We start from the raw sequence: 13,733 nt of genomic DNA on the forward strand, positions 1-13,733 counted from the left end.
GTCTCTGCCTAGCAGGTTGAATACTCTCGAGAGGCCAAAACTAGCTCAGATAGCCTTCCTAAGTGCTTTGTGGGAAACTTATGAGTTAGCTGTGGTAGTGGCCAAACGTGCCTGAGCTAAGCATTCATCTATGAACTGATAAGCTAGTAAAGCTAACAGCCTTAACAGTCAGGATTTCTGAGCTAAGGTCTTGGTTAGACATTTGTTAGCTTGCAAGCTGGGAGCCAAAAGTCAGTTTAACTTGTTACCCGAGCTGAAAGCTCATTCTCTGCCTTCCTAATACTTGTTCACAGACATAGAAAAAACATATTATCATTGTAATACTTTGACTTACATGTGAATTTGTATAAAACTTCTTCTTTCTGAAGTTGGATTACCCTGAAGTGCCAAACAGGGCATAGCATTAAAAGAGTATGAATAAATAGGGGGACACTAATTCATTGGTGGACAGCGACATAAACAGTGCCATTTAGCATGTTCTTAGACTTTTTTTTTTGGTGAATGGGCAATAGGGTGAAGGGTAAATGCCAAATCATCATAGAACCATTCAGCATCTTTGTAAAAAACAAAGCTTGCAGAACACAGATTAATTTTTCAAAGTAATTATATTTGCTAAACTGTAACTTAATTACTGAATACTTCTGTTATACATAGAAACATTGTAAAATTATATTTCTAACTATTGCAGATGCTGTCTGTAAAACCTTATCACTACTTTTTACTATTTTTCTCAAGAACCTTACATCAGCAAAAGTTTGCAACAAAAAGTGCAATAAATAATGAATTAATAAAAAAAAATCATTTCAATAATCTTTTTTTTTTTTTAAAAAGAAAAAAAAAAACATTTCTACAGTTCCTTTAAAAGCTGGAAGCTACAGTCTTGTGATATTCCAAACTTCTGTCATGACATGGTTTCTTAATTCTTTCCATATTTTGGAAAGCTCTGAACATTCTCACAGTGAGCTGGATTGAGCTAAAATTGAAGGCCTCAGCAGAAAATCTTCAGAGCTAGAAAAGCTGCCACAACCAATCAAAATGATAAATATCTCCATATTGTGGTATTATTCTGGCTGCACATGAAGGACCCATTGCTAAGACATATGAGACATGATACAACCCTCATGGCAAGTACGTTCAAAGTCTTACAGAAAGTTAAATGCATACTTTATTTCTACGCATGGAAGGACTACAACTCTTGCATCTTCCACATCATTTTCTCCACCTCTATTGTTTTTGTCAATCACATTATGGCTTGACAAGTAGGTGTAGCTGCTTGGCATTGATTGGAGGAAACCACTTGGGGGTTGACTAAAGTCATAAGACAAAACAAAGCATGGGTAAGTGGTGTTGTTGACTGTGTATCAGTGTGTGGGTAGGTTAGGGCAATTATAAGGCAAGGAAGGGGAAATTTCCATGTGCAAGGAAAAGACAGCACTTTGAAGGGCATCAGAAAATATGCCAGATGAAATGAAAGGCATTTAGATTTAACAAGCAGCTTCACTGACTTCTCAGTGAAGGAAAATTAGGAGGGATTGACCAGAGTATAAGCGGATAGTCAATGGGTTGATGTTGATGAGAACAACTTTTTTGTAATGTCAATAACCTTTTCAGACATTAGGATTTTCAAGTAACTAAACCCTGTGAAGCATTTGTGAAGATTACTAAGAACTTGTACAGTTATGTTAATATGTTCACTTTCTTCTAACATCCATCCTCTCCTCACTCTTATCAGAACTATGTTCTTTGGATTCACCAAGGATACTGTTATGACCCAAACTAGGCTAGGGCAACTGAGCCAAACAAAAAAAAGATCTGTGACAAGATGTTCACACATCTAGATTTTTTGTTCAAAGGGGGGGGGGGGGGGGGGGGGGGCATATAAAGCTGTTATTTTCCAAACAGAAGCAGCACCAGTTTAACTTTAACAAAAGGCCTAATAGTGGTAACACTACTGGTATCACACCCACAAACAACAAGATTTCAAAACAACAAATAAAGAAGCTAAACAAGGGAAAACTATGCTGATCTATCAATTTCCCCTGGAAATAACAAGAGCCAAGGTCCAAACACCACAGCAAGCTTAGCGTAGACCACTACTGAGCCAGTGGTTGCCATTAAGTGAGGGACTCCAGGTGTCTGTTAAGTCACGGCCGTCAGTGGCATCAGCAGAGATTGGAGCTCCAATTATCCAATGAGAAAGGAGGGGATGAGCGTGTGACTGGTAGGACCAATCCCAGCCAGGAGGCAGCAAACAGTGTTGCAGGAGCAATTGACCACAGGTGAAGTCTATCAGGGAAGTAACAGGCAGCCGCAGATCAGGAAATCAGCAGGCAACCGTAACAGATACCTGCATCACAACTCAGTATCTTGGAAGGTGGCTGTTGATGACACTGCTGATTTGCTTCAATGTCTGCACTGGTTCCAAACCTTGTATTTCTATTAAACCTATAAGGCCACTCACCTTCTCATCTGTAATAAACTCCTATGTCTTATCTGTCCTTGTAAAGAATAAGTGGTCGAGTATGGTTTAACGATAAATGTGTGTTTTTCTCAAAGCAGTTTTGTGGCTCTGATGACAACATAGCTTGCACAGACGTCTACCAATGCACTGCTGCAGACGGGACCAACAGTGACATTTATTTTAGCCTGAAATGCAGCAGTATCATCCTGACTGCTGTAGCTTGTTTAGTATGCTGGTAGCCTAAATATATAAGAACTGATGCAGGCTATAAACCTTTTGTTTAGGATGCTGCTCACCTAAATATGTAAGAATATGATTTGCCACATGACTACAATATGCAATTCAGCTGTTAGCTGAAGGTGAAATTGGCTAAATAAACATGGAGGTTTGGAAAGAAAAGCGGCATGACTCTCAAATCGCAAATCAAAGAAGAAAAAAAGAAAAGTTGTTAGGTTTTCCTCAATCATGTGGTTTGTAAAATGTCATGGAAAAGTGACTGCAGCTCTGGAGGTTTACCAACATGTGCACACACTGACATACACACAAGCCAGAACCACATGCAGTGAACACACCATGATGGCTGATGTCTGACCACACAAGATGAGTCTTAAAGAGTCTGTGAGCACTGACTTCTTGTGGTCTGTTCACAAATAATGAAAACCATTTAAGGCTTTCTCTTTGTATCTTCATGTTGTGAATAAATGTTTATTGTTTATTTCATTACGACAGTGAATTTGTCTGCATGTGTGAGCAGTTGAGCACGCACACATGTACAGCACAAATTCAGAGCCAATGGTAGAAGTTGAGGCTCTAAATCAGCCATGTGCTTACTAACAGAGGTTTGACCCAAATAACGGTATAATTTATGAGAGCTTTTAGGCTCCCAGGCAGCCATGGAAATAGAACAGAGAATAATGTGACTCTGAGCAAAGCTACATCACTTCAGTTTATGTCCTAGTCTTTTATTAGGACACATGTCTGTGGTTCTTAATGATACGGAGACAGTAAACACAATGTCAGTGAACAGTGGGTTTACAAAGATGTGGCCAACAGCAAATGCAAAGTCATGTGCACAAGAATTAAAGTGCTCACAAACAAGAATAATAAGGAGGCAGAGGTAGTGATGGGGAAGATTACAGGCACGCACAATCAAAAGAAAAAAACAGTAACTCGAGAGAGTTGGTAGAGTGTAAATGAGATAGATAAACTTCAATGAGGGCAGTCAGAAAGCTGTGAGAGATGGACGGAGAAGGAGAGAGGGAAAAAAAGGAGAGATCATTAGTGCTCCATGGCAAGTTGCTGGCCTCAGGCAGGGTTTCTGGCCAAATTGGACTGTTAGCAGCTGCTTGAGGAGATGACATCTTAGGCAGACTCAAATGACAAGTTAAGATATCCCCATCCCTCATAGACTGTAGCTTTGTGTGTAAGTAAGTGTGCATGCATATAATCCTGTGTGCTACCCTCCTGGTGCTATAGCGGGTCATTTGCTTCAGTACTTGAAGTGGAGATGCAGCTCTGAGGATCAGGCTCTTGTCATCGCTTCAGTGATCAGAGCACCGAGCAACAGGATGCTGTGAGAGAGGAGGAGAGGTCAAAGACAGGCAAATGAGACAACAAGAGACCTTTCCCTCTTATGATCTTCTTTCATCCTTCTAGCTTTCCTTTTCATGCCCTAACTGTATCTGGAAAAGGGTTTATAGTAAAGCAGCCATATCTTTTCTTTGTCATGCATCAAGCCCAGCATCCAAGTAATGTACGTGTCTTCTGGGTTAGACGTCTGTACCTCATTAATCATCAGATTATTTCATGTATTCTGACTCCGATATTTTACTCCAACTGCAAATTTGTGATTGCAAACTTAACTCTGACAAGTTATTTTGACCAACTTTGATCCCATTTCTGGACTTTTAGAATAACTTATCAATGACCTTAGTGGCTCCCGAAACCTATTTTTCTCACACCGTTTGGAAGTTGTTTTCAGGCTAAGTATACAATGAACGTTTATTCAAAGTCAGGATTTTGCTCCTGATACACCGCTGATTCAAGATACAAGGTTCTTTATTGACTGAGAGCAGAGAGAATTAGAGGAGCCTGCTGTATGTCCGTAATGATATTATACTTCTTCTTCTATAAACAGTCGGATTATTTCCTTGAAGCCGTCTGTATTTTCTTGACAGACGGAGACATGAAGAGCAAAAACAGAAAAAAAAAAAAAACAGCAGAGGATGAAGCCGGGTAAAAATGAGACTCAACTTGTGTGCTCATAAGGCAGATTTTTCTCTGACTTATCATGACGCAAATTAGGTCCTGCTCTCTGCTGATAAGGTCAGCTGTCAGTCTAGACTGAAAATGCACAGACACATGCACTTCAGTACACTCAAACTCGTTTAAAGCTGATTTAGCATCATTACAGTACAACATGCGCATGTGTCTGAAAGTGTTTTATTTATCCCGCTGTAAGCGATGACAGCACACTCCCACTCGCTGCTTTTTTCTTTGTCCTTTTTGGATTTATTTCATATCCATGCTTTCTCAAAACCCCTCATTGTAATTCACACGTCATAAGCTTATGACTTGTGAAAAATTAAATTGCATGTTGCAATCCATCCCTGTGGAATAACTCATGTGCACTGTGGAGTGCCACAATGACACTAACAGTCAAGTGTCTCTCAGTAGAGAGATGTTCCCATATGCAGGTGCCAGGCACTGTCATCCTGACATATTCATCCTGACTACGGCAGAGAGGGATGCATAAAAGGTATTGCCAAAAGCTGAGCCTTTGTTAAATGAAGATGAATGGGATGGTTTGGATTGAAGGTGATATTTTATTTAGGATCAGACGCTCTCCGTTTGGTAATGCAACAGCCATTCGCGCAACAACATGACAGCCTGGGGAAATGGATATTGATTGGAAAAGGTTGATGCTTTTTTTTTTCTCCCCCTTTTTTCTCTTACCTCACCCTCCCTTCCCCGTGATTTTCTTTATAAAACCCTCCTTTCATAGCTGTGCATTAAGGGTTCTCTTCAGTGCATCTCCCTCTGTTGTGAATCTGTAAAGTGTAATGTGCTGCAAAGCTTGATGGATGATGAGAGTTGATTTTTAGGGCCATGCAGCTGGAGCTGGGGACGACGCCAGACAAAATGTTCAGTCGAATACGTGCTATTTGCTGCACATGAAAGGACATGTGTGCGTACATGTTTTAGCCAACAGGTACAGACATAATGTAGAGAAAACTACACCTATAAAAGCATCAAACCTGAAGAAGTGCATCTGGGATCTTTAAGTCACTAAAGTGAGAAAAGAGCTAAATTATCTGAGGACTGATCTAACAGATGAAAGAACAACAACAATGGCAGCATTGTTGTCCATGTGAAAAGCAGCTAATGATGTGAATTTAGAGCTCATAGGACATCTTTCATTTAATGGCAGTAAGATGTTTTTCTGCTCGTTGTGCTGTATAAATCCATAATAGCATCTGAAAAAGATAAATCAACGAGTATGTATGTGTGTTCTTGTGTGCACGTCCTTCCGTCTCCCTCCCTGTGGATACAGTATTATAAGTGTAAGAGGGCGGGGCAACGCACCTCCTGCTGATTTAATTGATTATCACAGTCAACACTCCATTTGTTCAACAGATGTAACTGCTAATTCAGAAAAGTAGCTGATTCAGATCCATATAGTTTTTGCTCACTTTGTACTGCGGATTTGAATGGATAAAATCACCATTTCATCCATATGAGTATTCATAAGCTTATTTTAGAGGAAGTCTGTTTGGTTGCAGGTAAAGCCTTCGGACATCTTTCTTTCAACCATAAGGATTTATGTAGCCAAAGAGCTACATCAGGATTGCTAGACAAAAACGTTTCCTATAAACAAAATATGGCAACACAGTTTCAATTTGCAAATATGCATCTGGCCCTGCGATGGACTGGTGACCTGTCCAGGGTGTTTCCTGCTTATCACCTGATGTTTGCTGGAATAGGCTCCAGTTTCCCCACAACCCTTGATTGGACAAAGTGCTATAGAAAATGAAAGAGTAAATAATATGCATTTGAACAAAGTACAAGATAATGATGTCCTTTGGACACACAAGACCAAAGTGGACAGGTTTGGTTATAATATAGAGAGAAACATTTGGTGAAAACCAAAGACCCGCTATCGGCATAAACACTGGTGGATGGAGTGATGATTTGTGCTTGTTCTTCAGCCACAGTATCTAGGCACCTTGCAGCTGACCATGAACCACAATGCATATGAGACAGTACTGTAGAGTAAAATAGGAGACATCTCTGACAGCTTATGCTCAGCCAAAACTGGGCCATGCAATAGGACAGATACCCCAGGCATACAACACATGGCAGAAAGTTAGTGTGACTGAAAAGCTGAGGCAGGAGCTACTCATAAACAGGTTGCTTGCAAACCTCAGTCAACTGAACCAACAATGTAAAGAAGAATGTTCCCAAAAAATATGACGTGCTGATCAAATACTACATAAAGGTAGTCATTTGCACATGCACCTTGGAATTTTGTGCGAGAGGGTTAAACCCCGGCGGATGATTGCGTAAATGGGTGTCAGTCAAAAACATGTTTAAGACTCCCTGTTTAGATAAGGGTTTTGCGCGTGACATGGTTTGCAGCATAGCAAGTTAGGAGAGAAATATGACCTACAAGAGCGAAATCTGACTGCCACACAAAGAAACGCTATGTGGGAGCAAATTTATGAAAACGTTAATGCTGTCGGTACAATGAGGCCAGCATTGGATAAAGTAAAAAGATAAAGGTCATTAATAGTTGGTCTCAGTTAATGACGACCAACTGCGTGGGACCATGACTATCTGGGACACGTGGTATTTAGGACTTGGACAGCACATCTGGGTGATCCCTGCTGTGACATGCAATATCTGTCATTTGAGGTATGTCCGACTCTTCACCAAACCCCTCCTGAGTTCCTCCAACAGCTCCAAAATGCTGGATAAGTGATTTGTTTTGATGGTTGTTCCCTCATTTATCCAAAGGGTTAAAATTCTCTGCGTCTTCTTGGTTTGTTTCAATGTCTCCTTGTGACAATAACTGGAGCCACATACGCAATTATACATAAAGACTGCACGGCCTTTTGAAATGTGTCAAAAATGGGCGTATTTTCCATGTTTCATAAAAATAGATCACATTGTGGGTGCTAAATTGTTATATTTACATTTTCTCTTCCTACACATGCAGAATAGTGTGTGTACACCCTGAATTGCATATTCATTACGGCAGACATACTGTAAGCGCATTTCTTTTATATCCTGGTGTATAAAATATTGGAAGTTTAATGTGACTGTCCATCCCTCCCTTATCTCGACTTGCCTGTCTCTGCATCCTGAGAAGGCAGAGCTGGACAGCGCACCTCCCCCCCAAGTCATTTATCATTTCACTTTAGGAGCTACGCCCACTAACCCCTAACGCAAATTGGATCTGGGTGGAGCTGCATCTGAGCAGAGCTGAATGTCGGTAAAGTTGGTTGATGTAACTGTGGGTTGTGAGCAGACGTGTTCGCTCATTCCTGCTCCGCCTCCCAATCCCTTACACTGAGAAACACCTCCGGAACAAAGACTCAGAATTTCATTTAAAAAAAAATGTGAATCCTTTGCATCATGTTGATGAACTTCAAGCACTCTGTCGCGTGCTACTTATTCAGTTACTCAGTTGGTTGGATCACCTCCTCAAAAGGAGTTTTGGTGATTAGAAAATGCTTCCATTTAACAATTGATGAGGCTGCTGTTCCTCTGGGAGCACTAAAAGCTTTAAAAATGGTTTTATACTCTTGCTATGATCTATGCTTCACCACAGTTTTATCGGTCTATAGAGAGTTCTTTGGACTTCATGGCTTGGTTTTGTCTAGGTCTAATCAATTCAGTTTGACAGTAGCGTAGTCCAGTAGAGTTAGAGATACACCTGATGGGTAATTAAAGCATGACAGATGCAATAAGCCACAGCAGACAAAGGGTCTCCATTCTTTCTTTAAAATAAAAGTTTGGATTTTAGTTAATATACAGTAAGATTATAAAACTGTTCTGAAAACATCTATGTTGGTTTTTTTTACTGTTAAATAATCATATTTCATGTTATGTTCACTAATAAACCAAATGCAATGATTTTTTTATCATTTGTTTTGAGTTTCTGGGGGATTTTATGTGACTTGTCTGACCATGTCTAAGGCACCAGTTTCTTTGTGGAAATCTCTTTCTGCACACATTTATCTGCTAAACCCCAGTCTGTAATGTCCCTTGGTGTCAGCAAATAAGATTTATAGAGCCCTCAATTTCCAGTAGCAGCATTATTTGCAATCGTCACCCAACTTTCTCATTTGGTGCTCATGAACTCCTTGAGCTGACTTTAAGCTGCTTAGTGTTTTATTATGTTCACCAGTTTGTTGATAAATGGGTGGGTGTGTTGTGTGTTGTGTTGATTGTTACGTTGACAGGTTGCTTAGAGTGGGTTGAACAATGGTTTTTCACCTAAATAAGCTGGCCAATCCTTAAAGAGATGGCACTTTAGTAACCAGAAATACTCTGTGGTTTAATCATTATAAGCATCACATTTTGTGCATAAGCAGCCATGTGAACCATTGTTAATGCAAAAGTATTGATTAGAACTATGATGATTTATTAACAAGCTTTTTGTGTTCAAATTGGATTTAGTGGTTCGTAGTGAAGAGACTTCTCTCTGCAACGTAGTTAATATGACATAAACACAAAGAGAACAAGGAACATATGCAGTGTATTGTGCTTGTGAACAAAGGTGAACTCCCAGTAGCTGGTGTCATCATTGAAATTCTGAACACACACACTGTATTCGCACTTTACACATGGACTCAAAAAAACAACAAAAAAGCCTTTCATTTTAGCACAGAGACACACACTACTCCAGCATTATCTCTCATGCCCATTCGCCCTAATTACCATTCAGCTCCGATCCGAGATGATAACCTTGACAAGTCCAATTAACAAAGACCAAGTAACAGTGATCGAAAGCATTGATTAAAAATGGTTAAAGCAATTCAGAATAACGTAGAGGTGAAAGGTTAAATGACATACAAAATTTTAATATACCATTAGACCTTAATAGGGCTTTCTTTTTCTTATCTGTCTTTTCTTCATGTTGACTAGTTCAGGGACTGAACACACCACCTCCAATTACTGCATTCTGTTTTCTTTATGCCTTTAATTAAGACTGCAGATTCTAGTATAGTCACCAATGACGACTTATTACATAATTTCGTTGGTACATTCAGAGGTTACACAACACAGGAACACAACATAATATACAAGATCTTTACTATAAGAATAGACACTGATGGGGGTTGAGCAAATATTTTAAGGCACTGAATTTGAAGCAAATGTATCACCGTGACGTGGTCATTTCTTGAAGTTAAAACACTTCAACATGTCCTGCTTTAGTCATCCAAATAAAGTAACTAACCCAGCAGATCATCACCGCCTTAAAACTCCTCTGTGTTCTTCGAAATTCTACATTTTGAAGTCCTTTCCAAGAAAAAACTTTTTTCAGATCTATGAATATGTTCATTTCCCCACTCACCAGCAGATGACACTGGCTTGCACGGTCTCGTCTAGCTCTGCTGTGCTGTGTAATGGCCAAGTCTAATGCTGGGGTAATTCAGCCATACATGGTTGAACCAGAGAGCTACTTTCCAAAATAGGAAGAGAGTGACCTAACTGCGTAATTGTACATTGTTATGGTGAGAGGAATGATATGCATTTCCTTCTTATGCTCTTGACGAAGCCATCAGCTGGTAATGTGATGCAAATTCTGCCAAATCTCTGGCAGCACTGCAAAGAAACAAACAGCTAATGACCATGACTATAAACTCATATACCATTTGGGATTCTGATGGGTAGGGTGGGTAGATGGGTACCAGTGCAACGGGTGGGAGGCCACACCATGTGCATGGAGACACTCTGCTTTATTGCAAAATCTGCAAACCAGAATGGTAAAGAGAAACGAATGAATAAATAAACAATAGTTGACCTTAATGCCTACTGGTACCCACTTTGTCTCCCTGACAAATCATTGCAACAGCGTCAGACTTATTGATTTGTTAGATGGCAAAAACTAATGTTTAGTGTGTATATTTGCAAAGCAGTTGTCTAAAAAACAAAGATCACATGACTCTGATATGTTGATACCACAACGTTTCCGAATAAACTCATTCCAGTTCTGTCATAGTATAGCATTTCTGGGTAAGACGTGATTATTCAGAGCATGCTAAACAGAGTATGTCATAACCACAATAAATAATAAGAGGTAGTTTTTTCTACTTATTTCTGCTGTTTTCTGCAGCAGTATGATCATATTTATGGTAAAACCCCAAATAGCAGCGATTCAGGATTAGTTCCTGCTGTGCTCAATGTCGAACATGCACCACCTTTTTCAGACTGTGGGTGGTGCACTGAAAATCTAAAGCAGAAAGGTTGATTTTTACCATGACATGAGAAAAAAAATACTACAATATGGGTATGTTAACAAGTTTAGAAACTAGCTTTTTTATTGTAGGGAAGCCAACTATTTGCAGTAAACATCTTAATTTTCTCACCAGAGTAAGCTTTGCCCCACAGCTCTATCATCTTCTGTACTCTGCCCAAAGCTGCAGCTTCACTACAAAGATGAGCAAGATGGAAGGCAAGAACCAGGCTATTTACTGCAAGGGCAGGCTGCCCAGCAGCCAGGCTTTGATCAGCTTTCTAAATGAAACAACTCCCTTTAGCAAGCAATGGCGGTCAGCCCAGGGGTACGAAGTATAATGTGCTATAATAATAGTTTTTAAAAAAATGCTTTTTATATAGGATTAATTTTAAAAGGAAAAAATTACATGCAGAAATTAACTAAAAAGTTAGAAATTTCAGATAAATATTTATCAATACCGCCTACAAAATAAATACTAGTTTCTGTAAATGTTCTATTCCCTCCTGCATGTACAAAAAGCCATGATCAGAGCTTCAAAAAGTAATTTGTTTATAACAAGCTAAAATTCTGCAGCCTCATCTGAGATTTGCTCTGTGTTCTTCTTCTCTGCGTAAAGATCAGAGTGCAGGATCCGTTATTTCCTACCACAGCTGTCGTGGGAGTTTGTTTCCTTGTTGTCATCTAACACTTGTCGTGTCATATTCATTTTGTGTTAAGAGACTGTGGGTGTTGCAGCGTGGCTCTTTGAACCTGTGAGAACAGTCAATGGGCGACATAAATGGAAACAGCCCAGTAAAGTGCGGAAAGGAAACTGAATCTGCATTTTTTAAACAGCATAACAAGTACTTTATAAACACTTCCAACTGTAGGAGTTTTATGTTGCTTTAATCTCCTCACTTATTGGTTCATTCTATGTGTGTTACTGCTTTCTTTTTCCTCTCTTCACTTTCTATTAAAGGTATATTTTCCCTACCTTCTACATGTCTTTCTTTGTTCCCAGACAAGATACTAAATACTGCATTCTCCCCATTATTTTGCAAGGACAGCATTTTCCAATCCATCCTCATATAATACCTATCCAGCACGATGTGCTCTGTTTGAATGATGCATCATATCCTCATTCAAAGCATCTTAACCGTACCCCACATTTCCATATAGTGATGAGCCGAAAGCAGAGCTTGATACTGAATCATGTGCTTGTTGAGGTTGCAGCATGTTTACGGTGTAATACAATGAACTACTAAGAAGATGCATCAAAATGAAAAAAGAGTTTAGATTCCAGGAAACACCTAAATAAATGGGATACTCTACCTTCACAGCATTGCTAGTAATGTAGTGTATTAACACGGTGTATAACAAGAGGGAACAAAATAGGTGTCATCTATTATGATAATGTTTAGTCTCTCTGTGGATGTCCTCCTTAGGAGTCTGCATGCTCGTGTGCTGTGATTCATCATGATTCTCTGTCAGAAAAAGGGCAGAAACGGTCCCAGAGGTGTCACTGGGGACAGCAGGGGGCAGAAAGAGGTGACACAGAGAGCAGAGTCTTGTGACATTTGCACAGTAGGAACTGGCGGTCACAGTATAATGACGAACAAGGTCTGCTTTGACTAATGAGAAAAACCAAAAGGATGTGAAACGAGAGATGACGAGATATTCAAATGGTCACACAGTGATACAGTCACAAAACTGCAAAAGTGCATTCTTCTTCATTCATTCAGGTTACACTCCTATGAAGTTAGTTGTTCTTTGTGAAGAAATACAGGCAGTGTAAGTGCATACATCTCTGTCATGTACACATAAACCAGGTCAGGTTTAAAAAATTAAAAAGAAGAAGAAGGAAAAAAAAAAAACTACTTCTGGTCAAACAAATATCTAATGTAACATCCTTTGAGTTTTGGCAAGTTCTTGATCCAAAGTGAATGTAAAGCAGTACATTGTTGCAACCAACGGCAGTGACATCAGCTGATCCAGAAAGACTCCGGAACATTGGATATGGTTACATGATGTTTTTTAATTCCCAATTAAAAATCTGGAGTTAAATAATTCAGAATTAAATATTTCGGAATTAAAATATTCTCCTATGAGTTTACATGAAAATAATAATTCCGAATGGAGGTTTACATGAAACACAACCTTATTTAATTCTTCTTTGGAGCGGCGGGTTGGGAAGGGTTCTGATTGGACGGAGGGTGCATGTGACGCATGACGTATACCGGAAGTAAACAAAGTTTACTCCCTGCATCTCGCCTTTTCAGTCGTAACTTGTGAAAACTACATGATAAGTACCAGTTTTGCCGTTATTTTTTATTATAAATTTGAAGTACCAGCTCAACACGAGCATACTACTTCACTTTTTGCAGCAACTGAGAAGAGAAGGAAAATAGACTACTGAACACGGAGGCAAAACAACTATTTCCAGAAAAACTGTGAAGGAATGAAAAAATTGCAATGATCGAAGAGTCAATAAAACCATCATCTAACCTAACCCTCTAATGCATGAATTACTAAAAAACAATGCTACACTTTTAATCACATGCAATATTTTACTTCTACAGACATGTATCGAGACACTTTCCTTGTCTTCTGTATTATTTAGCTTTTTTTGTTTATTTATCTTATCTATTCTATTGGAATGTTTATAAAATTATATATTGTCATATTTATCTTTTTTTTTTGTCCTGTTTATCACCGAGGTAAAGTTGATAATTACATCTATTTGTATATATGAAATTTTATACTAAATGAATTCTTGGCAGTGTGTTCGTTAACTCTCATAATGTCCACTGAAGTGGCAAAATTGCA

The sequence above is a fragment of the Telmatherina bonti genome (assembly GCF_933228915.1).
Source record: "Telmatherina bonti genome assembly, chromosome: 7".
Lineage (NCBI taxonomy): Eukaryota > Metazoa > Chordata > Actinopteri > Atheriniformes > Telmatherinidae > Telmatherina > Telmatherina bonti.